Source organism: Pseudophryne corroboree, chromosome 4 (genome assembly GCF_028390025.1).
Source record: "Pseudophryne corroboree isolate aPseCor3 chromosome 4, aPseCor3.hap2, whole genome shotgun sequence".
NCBI classification, from domain to species: Eukaryota; Metazoa; Chordata; class Amphibia; order Anura; family Myobatrachidae; genus Pseudophryne; species Pseudophryne corroboree.
In genome coordinates this window covers 918,882,277-918,893,997 of record NC_086447.1, presented here as the reverse complement: position 1 = coordinate 918,893,997, position 11,721 = coordinate 918,882,277, and the positions used below count along the sequence as shown (strand labels likewise).

General features: G+C 45.1%; 1 protein-coding gene across 1 annotated transcript in view; it reads left to right on the top strand.

The window, feature by feature from the left end:
• Positions 1-1,929: 1,929 nt before the first annotated feature.
• The window catches only part of LOC134910679 (epoxide hydrolase 1-like), a 79,815-nt gene continuing 70,023 nt past the window's right edge, over positions 1,930-11,721 (top strand). The window contains exon 1 of the mRNA XM_063918987.1: positions 1,930-2,163. The gene's annotated coding sequence lies outside the window, so the exon portion shown is untranslated. The remainder of the gene's footprint in view (positions 2,164-11,721) is intronic.

Sequence of the window (11,721 nt, the reverse complement as noted above, 5' to 3'; positions counted from 1 at the left end):
CCGGTGTTGCGGAGAAGGATGATGTATAGCTGGTGTAGTAGAGAAGGATGATGTATAGCCGGTGTAGCGGAGAAGGATGATGTATAGTCGGTGTAGCGGAGAAGGATGATGTATAGTTGGTGTAGCGGAGAAGGATGATGTATAGTTGGTGTAGCAGAGAAGGATGATGTATAGTCGGTGTAGCGGAGAAGGATGATGTATAGTTGGTGTAGCGGAGAAGGATGATGTATAGTTGGTGTAGCAGAGAAGGATGATGTATAGTCGGTGTAGCGGAGAAGGATGATGTATAGTCGGTGTAGCGGAGAAGGATGATGTATAGTTGGTGTAGCAGAGAATTATAATGTATAGCTGGTATAGCAGAGAAGGATGATGTATAGTTGGTGTAGCAGAGAAGGATGATGTATAGTTGGTGTAGCAGAGAAGGATGATGTATAGCTGGTGTAGCAGAGAAGGATTATGTATAGCTGGTATAGCAGAGAAGGATGATGTATAGTTGGTGTAGCAGAGAAGGATGATGTATAGCTGGTATAGCAGAGAAGGATGATGTATAGTTGGTGTAGCAGAGAAGGATGATGTATAGTTGGTGTAGCAGAGAAGGATGATGTATAGTTGGTGTAGCAGAGAAGGATGATGTATAGCCGGTGTAGCGGAGGAGGATGATGTATAGTCGGTGTAGCAGAGAAGGATGATGTATAGTTGGTGTAGCGGAGAAGTAGTAGAGGATGATGATATGTAGCAGAGGGTGATAGATGTAATAGAGAGTGATAGCTGTAGTAGAAGAGGATGATGCATAGCAGAAGATGTTAGCCGTAGCAGAGTGGGATGATGCGTAGTAGAGGGTGATAGATGTAGTAGCTGAGGATGATGATGTGTAGCAGAAGGTGATAACTGTAGTAGAGGGAGACAGATGTAGCAGAGGAGGATTATGTGTATTGTGTAGTAGAGGGTGACAGAGGGTGTAGTGGGTGATAGATGTAGCAGAGGGTGTAGTGGACGATAGATGTAGCAGAGGGGGATTATGTGTATTGTGTAGAGTAGAGGGTGACAGAGGGTGTAGTGGGTGATAGATGTAGCAGAGGGTGTAGTGGACGATAGATGTAGCAGAGGGGGATTATGTGTATTGTGTAGAGTAGAGGGTGACAGAGGGTGTAGTGGGTGATAGATGTAGCAGAGGGTGTAGTGGGTGATAGATGTAGCAACGGGGGGTTAATTGTATTGTGTAGTAGAGAGTGACAGAGGGTGTAGTGGGTGACAGATGTAGCAGAGGAGGATTATGTGTATTGTGTAGTAGAGAGTGACAGAGGGTGTAGTGGGTGACAGATGTAGCAGAGGAGGATTATGTGTATTGTGTAGTAGAGAGTGACAGAGGGTGTAGTGGGTGACAGATGTAGCAGAGGAGGATTATGTGTATTGTGTAGTAGAGAGTGACAGAGGGTGTAGTGGGTGACAGATGTAGCAGAGTAGGATTATGTGTATTGTGTAGTATTCTATGTAGTAGTGGGTAATAGATGTAGTGGAGGTGGGTGACAGATGTAGCAGAGGGTGACAGATGTAGCAGAGTAGGATTATGTGTATTGTGTAGTATTCTATGTAGTAGTGGGTAATAGATGTAGTGGAGGTGGGTGACAGATGTAGCAGAGGGTGACAGATGTAGCAGAGGAGGATTATGTGTATTGTGTAGTATTCTATGTAGTAGTGGGTAATAGATGTAGTGGAGGTGGGTGACAGATGTAGCAGAGGGTGACAGATGTAGTAGAGGAGGATTATGTGTATTGTGTAGTATTCTATGTAGTAGTGGGTAATAGATGTAGTAGTGGCGGATGATAGATGTAGCAGAGGAAGACACAGAGCAGAGTTGCGGGCTCCGTGCTGCAGGCCGGGGTAAGTGTGTGCTGGGGCCGGCGCAGGAGAGGGGCTGGCCGGCTGCCGGGGGTTAATCTGCAGGTCTCCGCCTCCAGCTGTACGTACATCCCGCTGTAGTGTCCGGGGAGGGGAGGCCAGCAGCAGCAGCAGCAGATCATTATCCCCGGGAGTCGGGACAGGGAGCAGCAGCAGATCATTATCCCCGGGAGTCGGGACAGGGAGCAGCAGCAGATCATTATCCCCGGTAGTCGGGACAAGGAGGAGCAGCAGCAGCAGAGCCTCCGGGGAGCGGGAACCCAGGTGACTGCACCTCTCACCTATATACAATGTTATTATCTCTCTGCCGTGTAATAATGATCCTCCATGTAATGCATGTCACAGGCTGCTGCATAATAACATATAGCAATACACAGTAACATAGGCCGGATAATACTATGTAACAGTGATATATATGTAATAATGTCCTCTGACCGCGTCTGTACTCTATATACGTTGCACTCTATCTGAGCGTAACAGTACCTGATCCCCCGGTGCTGAGTCTCTGCTGGGACAGTGTGTTCCCATCCCGAGTCTCTGCTGGGACAGTGTGTTCCCATCCCGAGTCTCTGCTGGGACAGTGTGTTCCCATCCCGAGTCTCTGCTGGGACAGTGTGTTCCCATCCCGAGTCTCTGCTGGGACAGTGTGTTCCCATCCCGAGTCTCTGCTGGGACAGTGTGTTCCCATCCCGAGTCTCTGCTGGGACAGTGTGTTCCCATCCCGAGTCTCTGCTGGGACAGTGTGTTCCCATCCCGAGTCTCTGCTGGGACAGTGTGTTCCCATCCCGAGTCTCTGCTGGGACAGTGTGTTCCCATCCCGAGTCTCTGCTGGGACAGTGTGTTCCCATCCCGAGTCTCTGCTGGGACAGTGTGTTCCCATCCCGAGTCTCTGCTGGGACAGTGTGTTCCCATCCCGAGTCTCTGCTGGGACAGTGTGTTCCCATCCCGAGTCTCTGCTGGGACAGTGTGTTCCCATCCCGAGTCTCTGCTGGGACAGTGTGTTCCCATCCCGAGTCTCTGCTGGGACAGGGTGTTACTATCCTGGAATAGATATAACATCTATGTTGCATGTGTGCGCAGTGGACAGTATGACTATACACAGTGGTTACATTGCTGCTGACTATACAGCTCCCAATGATGTCTCATATGATCATCTCCATAGTAAGTGGTGGGTCTTGTTTTCTTTCTCATGCAGGAATCCGGATGCAATGTGGACTATATTTACAAAGGGGTCTATTTACCCAGGGTCCAACCATGCAGAAACCTCAGTTTCCACATGGTCCAAGGATGTAGGGGTATTATAACAATGTGAAAATGTATGGAAATAGACCTCTGCGTTCTGTCATCAGGATCATCCTCACAAAGACAATCATTTATTGTTACGTCTGGCTGGATATATTGTCATGTTCTAAAGCAAGATTTTGAGCAATGCTCCTTCTCTTAGATTGTTTTACAGACACACGAGATTCCTTCTCCCTCCCCAGCAGCAGCCGGCACTCGCATAAAATCCAGCTTGCACCGGTGCTCGCTATAAAAAAGTTATAGAAGTCCCAGCAAGAAAATCGGCACTCGTTGACGATATTGGTAGCAAAGGAGAAAATGTATTATCAAATAGCCATCAATGTTTCAGGCCTGTAGTCAGGACTTCACAACAAACAGGTACATGTAATATATTTCCTCCTTTGCTACCATTATTGTCTCCCGAGTGCCACATTTTTATTGCTGGACTTGAGAGATATATATATATATATATATATATATATATATATATATATATATATATATATATATATATATATATATATATATATATATATATATATATATATATATATATATATATATATATATATATATATATATATATCCATACAAGAAAAGCACGGCACTCCAAGGACTCTTCTGCAAGCACCTTTAATAACGGTGTGTTAGCTCAACATGTTTCAGGGCATCAGCCCTTTCGTCAGGATACACCAATATACAAACAGACAGACACACACAAAACATTTATATACCTGATACCGAGTCCTGTCTCCTGCTGGCGTCCGCGTCCTCAGCTGCAGCCGCTGATACATCACCGGGACCTCACTTCCGGGTTCACGCAGGGCGCGGTTGCCAGGCAACCGCCAGCTTGCGTTCCAGTGCAGCAAGCCCGGACAGAGTATTCTCAGTCAGCGTCATCTGTGGGGGACTGCCGGGGACAAAACTTATACATTTAAAACACAGACATTTAAAAACATAAATCAGCAGCAACCCTGAGCTGTAAATGTGTCACAGGCTCGATGCTTGCTAATGATCTGGTATTTTAACAACATCAGACTGACAAACAGTAGATTGTGCTTTTCTGTTATAAAGATTAATTACTAACACATATCTTCAATCTACTATTCAATTAGCGTAAGCTGTTCCAATTAATTTTGTCGTTCAGTCCGTCGGGTACCATAGTACCCAGACGGATAATCCATCTTGCTTCCAGCACACACAATGCTTTGATCCGATCACCTCCACGGGGAGATTCTCGCACATGGTCGATCATAAAATACTTCAGGTCAGACAATGTGTGGCCCATCGTCTTAAAGTGACGGGCCACCGGCTGATCACTGACTCTACCCTCAATGGATAAGTGTATAGCCGACCTATGTAAGGCCATACGTTCCCGAAACTTACGAGAAGTCTGGCCAACATAATATAACCCGCATGGACACGTGACCACGTACACCACAAAAGATGAGGTGCACGTGAGCACGTGTCGGATGTCATATTTAGTTGGGAGATGGGGGTGCTGAAAAGATTTACATACTGTCAAAAATCTACAGGTGGTACAGCTATGACAACTGTAACACCCAGCTGGTTTAAAGTGTACATTTGGTAATCTAGGGATACCTCTGCCTGTGATGTCTGTAGTCATCAGTCTGTCCCTGAGATTACGACCTCTCCTGAATGCTGCTAGTGGGCGAGTGGATTTAAAACATGGCAGATCTTTATCGGAAGTTACAATAGGCCATAATGCCTTGGTGGCCCGATTGATCACTGGGCTAGCGGTGGTGAAGCTGCTGACCCATGGAAAAACTTGATCAGATGATTTAGTGTGCGATTGCATTAGTTGTGCTCTAGGCATATTCAACACTTGCACTTTGTTTTCCTCTAGCATCTTGGGGTCATATCCACGTGTTATAAATTTGGATATTAAAGTATCTATGGACTCAGCCGCCTTTGCGGGATTGCTGGAGATTCTAGCCACCCTCATCATCTGTGAACGGGGTAATCCCCGCTTCAGAGATGTTGGGTGATGGCTAGATGCCAGCAAAAAGGTGTTTCTGTCCACATCTTTATGAAACACTTCTGTGGTAATTTTACCCTCGCAGACATTTACTTGTACATCTAGAAAATGCACTTGAGCTTCACTACATGAAGACGTAAACTTAATGGCCGAACTGCTGCCATTAATTTCTTCAAGCATAGTGGTCAAGGATTCTATCCTTCCTCCCCATAACAAAAAAATATCATCTATGTATCTGGTATACAATTTAATGCATCCAGATACAGCTGGATGATTCAACAGTAGATTCTCTTCCTGTTCAAACATATAAACGTTGGCGTACGACGGGGCCACAGGGGACCCCATCGCACACCCCCGCTGTTGCAGATAATACTGACCATCATATAGGAAATAATTCCTATAGAGAGTAAGCTCTAATAACTTCAAAAAAAGGTCATGATTAAAGACTGTTGGATCGAGATAATGTGATAGAAAGTTCTTCATGGCAGCTAATCCGCCGTCGTGGGGGATAGAGGTATACAGGCTGCAGACGTCCAAACAGCACAGCCAGGTTCCCTTGGGTACTTCAGCCACTCGGTCCAGTAGTTTCAGAAACTCTGTTGTGTCTTTAAGAAAAGATTCCTTCTTCGTCAATAGGGGTTGACTCCTGAAGTATCAGCACCACAGGATGCAGCTGGATACAGGGATTTCAAAATACCACCCTGTGAGACATTCAGCTTTACAGCAGATCAAGTACAACAGATCTTATTTAAAGAACCAGTAACCACTGGGGATCCGGTCCACAACTTGGATGACATACATCATCAATTATTTAAATTAAAAAGACGAGAAATCGATTACTTAATGCATGGTTCATCCTTATCCGATTACGTACGAGAACGAAAAATCCCGCGTGGATTCAGAGTCACCAACGTACCAACGATTGGTAGACAAAATCCGGAATTCGTACGTAAGTGGATTGGGATCCTCAATAAGTGTGCTCTGGACCTGATGGTGCTGGTCATTGAAGAGTCAGGTCGTGAACTATCAGCTACACGCACTAAGATCTTATCATTTGAGCACGATCATCAGGAGGTGCTGAAAGATGAAGCCAATACCAGCTGGCTGAATAAACTACAACAGCAATGTGAGCAGTACAAAAGTAATCTAATCAAATTCAAAAGGAACAAAAAACACACCGTAGATGCAGACTACGAAGAAAACAGGGTCTACAGATGGCTATCAGGGGGTGCGCCTGCAACACGCAATAGCGCCCTAGAACGACGCCGTAGACCATGACAACCACGACGTCCGCAGAATCAGAAACGGAACCCGGCTTCCCTAAACACGAGTGACAGTGAATTTGCAGTGTCTGAATCCGATGATGCTTCCATTTCTGAGGCAGTCCCTTTAGACCAACGAGGGGCTACCCAGAAAGGTGGTCAAAAACCACCCGCAGGGGCAGGCAGAACCAAAGAATCGCAAGAAGTCAGAAGAAATCCTTCTCGCAAAAAGATAGTCTGATCTTTAATCTCTCTAAGAGAGAGTTTTCACCAGTAGAGATCCAAGTGTTACAGAAGGGTCTGTCGTTTGTACCTACAAATATGCATGACGAGTATACTTGGAGATTAGACCATCACAATTTCTCCAGAAATCTGCGTCTAAAAGAATATTTTCAATCCCACAAGACGATTACAGAGTGCTCACCTTTAGAATCATTTGCAATGGGGAAAACGAAATCCAAATTCGACCCAGTTTCTGTCAACCCGTCGTTAAAAACATTTGACCGTCTACTGCATGAATCTGTCACCAAGTTTAGGATAGCACCGGGCAAAATCCATAAGAATCTATCTAGGGAGGAGTCTATAGCTCTTAAACAACTAGGCTCCTATGATGACATCATTATCAGGCCCGCCGACAAGGGCGGGGCCATTGTGATTCAGGACATTATAGATTACCGCCAGGAGATTATACGCCAGTTATCCGAAGGAGTGTATAAATGATTACCGGGCAATCCCACTGATCGGTTCCGGAAAGAACTAGCCGAGGTGTTGAACACAGCGATGCAACAACATCAGATCACGCCTAAAGTCTATAAGGCATTATTAGTAGAACACCCGAAGGTCCCGATATTGTATACCCTCCCCAAAATGCATAAGGACAGTAACAATCCTCCAGGCCGTCCGATTATATCGGCCCGCGATTCTATATATTATCCTGTCGCACAGTTACTGGATCACCTTTTACAACCCCTATTGACGAAGAAGGAATCTTTTCTTAAAGACACAACAGAGTTTCTGAAACTACTGGACCGAGTGGCTGAAGTACCCAAGGGAACCTGGCTGTGCTGTTTGGACGTCTGCAGCCTGTATACCTCTATCCCCCACGACGGCGGATTAGCTGCCATGAAGAACTTTCTATCACATTATCTCGATCCAACAGTCTTTAATCATGACCTTTTTTTGAAGTTATTAGAGCTTACTCTCTATAGGAATTATTTCCTATATGATGGTCAGTATTATCTGCAACAGCGGGGGTGTGCGATGGGGTCCCCTGTGGCCCCGTCGTACGCCAACGTTTATATGTTTGAACAGGAAGAGAATCTACTGTTGAATCATCCAGCTGTATCTGGATGCATTAAATTGTATACCAGATACATAGATGATATTTTTTTGTTATGGGGAGGAAGGATAGAATCCTTGACCACTATGCTTGAAGAAATTAATGGCAGCAGTTCGGCCATTAAGTTTACGTCTTCATGTAGTGAAGCTCAAGTGCATTTTCTAGATGTACAAGTAAATGTCTGCGAGGGTAAAATTACCACAGAAGTGTTTCATAAAGATGTGGACAGAAACACCTTTTTGCTGGCATCTAGCCATCACCCAACATCTCTGAAGCGGGGATTAGCCCGTTCACAGATGATGAGGGTGGCTAGAATCTCCAGCAATCCCGCAAAGGCGGCTGAGTCCATAGATACTTTAATATCCAAATTTATAACACGTGGATATGACCCCAAGATGCTAGAGGAAAACAAAGTGCAAGTGTTGAATATGCCTAGAGCACAACTAATGCAATCGCACACTAAATCATCTGATCAAGTTTTTCCATGGGTCAGCAGCTTCACCACCGCTAGCCCAGTGATCAATCGGGCCACCAAGGCATTATGGCCTATTGTAACTTCCGATAAAGATCTGCCATGTTTTAAATCCACTCGCCCACTAGCAGCATTCAGGAGAGGTCGTAATCTCAGGGACAGACTGATGACTACAGACATCACAGGCAGAGGTATCCCTAGATTACCAAATGTACACTTTAAACCAGCTGGGTGTTACAGTTGTCATAGCTGTACCACCTGTAGATTTTTGACAGTATGTAAATCTTTTCAGCACCCCCATCTCCCAACTAAATATGACATCCGACACGTGCTCACGTGCACCTCATCTTTTGTGGTGTACGTGGTCACGTGTCCATGCGGGTTATATTATGTTGGCCAGACTTCTCGTAAGTTTCGGGAACGTATGGCCTTACATAGGTCGGCTATACACTTATCCATTGAGGGTAGAGTCAGTGATCAGCCGGTGGCCCGTCACTTTAAGACGATGGGCCACACATTGTCTGACCTGAAGTATTTTATGATCGACCATGTGCGAGAATCTCCCCGTGGAGGTGATCGGATCAAAGCATTGTGTGTGCTGGAAGCAAGAAGGATTATCCGTCTGGGTACTATGGTACCCGACGGACTGAACGACAAAATTAATTGGAACAGCTTACGCTAATTGAATAGTAGATTGAAGATATGTGTTAGTAATTAATCTTTATAACAGAAAAGCACAATCTACTGTTTGTCAGTCTGATGTTGTTAAAATACCAGATCATTAGCAAGCATCGAGCCTGTGACACATTTACAGCTCAGGGTTGCTGCTGATTTATGTTTTTAAATGTCTGTGTTTTAAATGTATAAGTTTTGTCCCCGGCAGTCCCCCACAGATGACGCTGACTGAGAATACTCTGTCCGGGCTTGCTGCACTGGAACGCAAGCTGGCGGTTGCCTGGCAACCGCGCCCTGCGTGAACCCGGAAGTGAGGTCCCGGTGATGTATCAGCGGCTGCAGCTGAGGACGCGGACGCCAGCAGGAGACAGGACTCGGTATCAGGTATATAAATGTTTTGTGTGTGTCTGTCTGTTTGTATATTGGTGTATCCTGACGAAAGGGCTGATGCCCTGAAACATGTTGAGCTAACACACCGTTATTAAAGGTGCTTGCAGAAGAGTCCTTGGAGTGCCGTGCTTTTCTTGTATGGATTGTTTTGCACCAGGACCAGTTGTGACTACAGCGTGGAGTGCCGGCTGAATTGGATATATATATATATATATATATATATATATATATATATATATATATATATATATATATATATATATATATATATTATATAATATATAATTTTTTTTTCTTCTTCTTAAATGTTCTACTTTGGTGACTCCAGTTGCAGTTTTGGAGTGGTGGGACTCTAGCCATGCAGAATAGATAGATAGATAGGTAGGTGTACTAAGCAGTGGAGAGAGATAAAGTACCAACCAATCAGCACCTCTCATGTAACGGGATATGTTTAAAAAATGCCAGGATCTGATTGGTTGGTAGTTACCTTCTCTGCACTTTTTCACTCTCCAAGTCTTAGTACATCTGCCCCATAGTGATGCCCACAGGCGAAATCCCCCAATAATGTGTTGTTACAATAATGTGTCCTGTCCTGATACAATGGGGTAAATTTACTAAGGTGGGAGGTTTTTTTTTGTTAGAACTAGTGATGTTACCCATAGCAACCAATCAGATTCTATCTATTATCTTCTAGAAGCAACTAGATAAATGTTAAGTAAAATGTTATTGGTTGCTATGGGCAACATCACCAGTTCTTAAAAAACAAACAAAAAAAAAAAACCTCCCACCTTATTAAATTTACTCCAATGAGAGATGTGCGGCTAATGAACTACTACTATGAGCTTGCCATTTGTCTGTATATCAAGAAACTGCACTAGTTGTGCGGCGTGGGAGCGGCCTGGTCCGCGGGTGCGGCGTGGGAGCGGCCTGGTTCCCTTTCAGATGGACAAATATTTCCCGGGTTTTTGCACATGAACGCGCATCAACCCGGGAATTTGCTCAGTGTGAAAGGGTCCTGAAAGAATATCCCGGGACGAGCATCCCAGCATTTCACCCCAGATCTTGACCAGGGTTGAATCCGGGATGAAGTGTAGTATGAATGGGCTCTACCCAGTATTCAGTACCCGGGACTGTTAAAAGGCTTCTCTCATTGGAGCTTTTTTGGGCTCAGAAGAGATGATGTCATCACCCAGAGCCCGGGGAAGCGCCCTGGAAGCGGAGGAGACAGGCAATATGGCTACCTGGACTGATCAGGAGATGAGAGCTGCTCAGCATAAGGGGAGGAGGAAATAAAGAGACAGATACCAGGCACAGTGATAGGATGCGATTATTTATAAGAACATTGCAAAGCTGCTGGAAGCCAGAGGAATTATCCGGACACAACAGGAAGTTGTAAATAAAATGAAGGCTCTGACAAAGCAGTTCTTGAAGGTGCTATGTGAGCCAGAAAAATGTCCCTTTCTAATGACATACATATGTATTTGCAGGGATTTCCTGGGATCAGTGTAAACGGGGCTGTCCCGGGTCTTAGTGCAGTGTGAAAAGGAGTCATTCCCGGGATGTGTCCAGGAACACATTTCTGGGTGTGACCCGGCTCTCTCGGTCTGAAAGGAGTACTATTGGTTGCTAACGAGGATGATGGGATGAGCCCCATCTAACAGACAATTTGGCATTCTCTTTTACTATGCATTTAGATTCTGTACAGATTTGGACTCGCCATGGTGGTCTGTGATAGGGTTGGGGATGAAATCCCGGTGGTCCCGACCTCATACCCTGTGATTATATAAGTGCGGGGCTGAAGTGGAAGGCTTTATACGGGTCACAGATGTGGGGAGAGACCTTCTATACCTCTAATCATTTCTAGCACGGAATGTGTTTGGCATTACCGCTGTATTTGCAGTTATTACATACAGGCGCGTATACACAGATTAACATTCCTTGTGTATTATAAGGGAATGATATGTGAACCATTCTCTATAATGCTTTGTGAATTGTAGTGTAGAAAAGTTACTGCCAGATCATACATGTCTGAATGTTTTATCTTCACACACCCAGGTTTATAATCTGCCCGTAAAGCCTGTGATTAAAGGTTAGTTGCTAATTATACGGGTGCTACTTTAATACGCCACTGCTGATGCAGGCTGGGTACAAAATCCTGGCAGTCAGATTACCTTCTGCGTTATCCCGGTGGTGGGGTGGGGTGGGGGTTGTTTGGGCATTTACACATGCTGCACAGATTGTCCTGCAGTTCCTGAGAAACGATGTGAGGGGTTAGGGTAGGTGGTGCATTGAGACATGGCTGAAGGTTGGTGTAGGAGACCTCACCTCCAGGCGCTGGGGACGTTGGGGCAGATGTATTAAGCCTGGAGAAGTGATAAACCAGTGATAAGTGCAAGGTGACGCA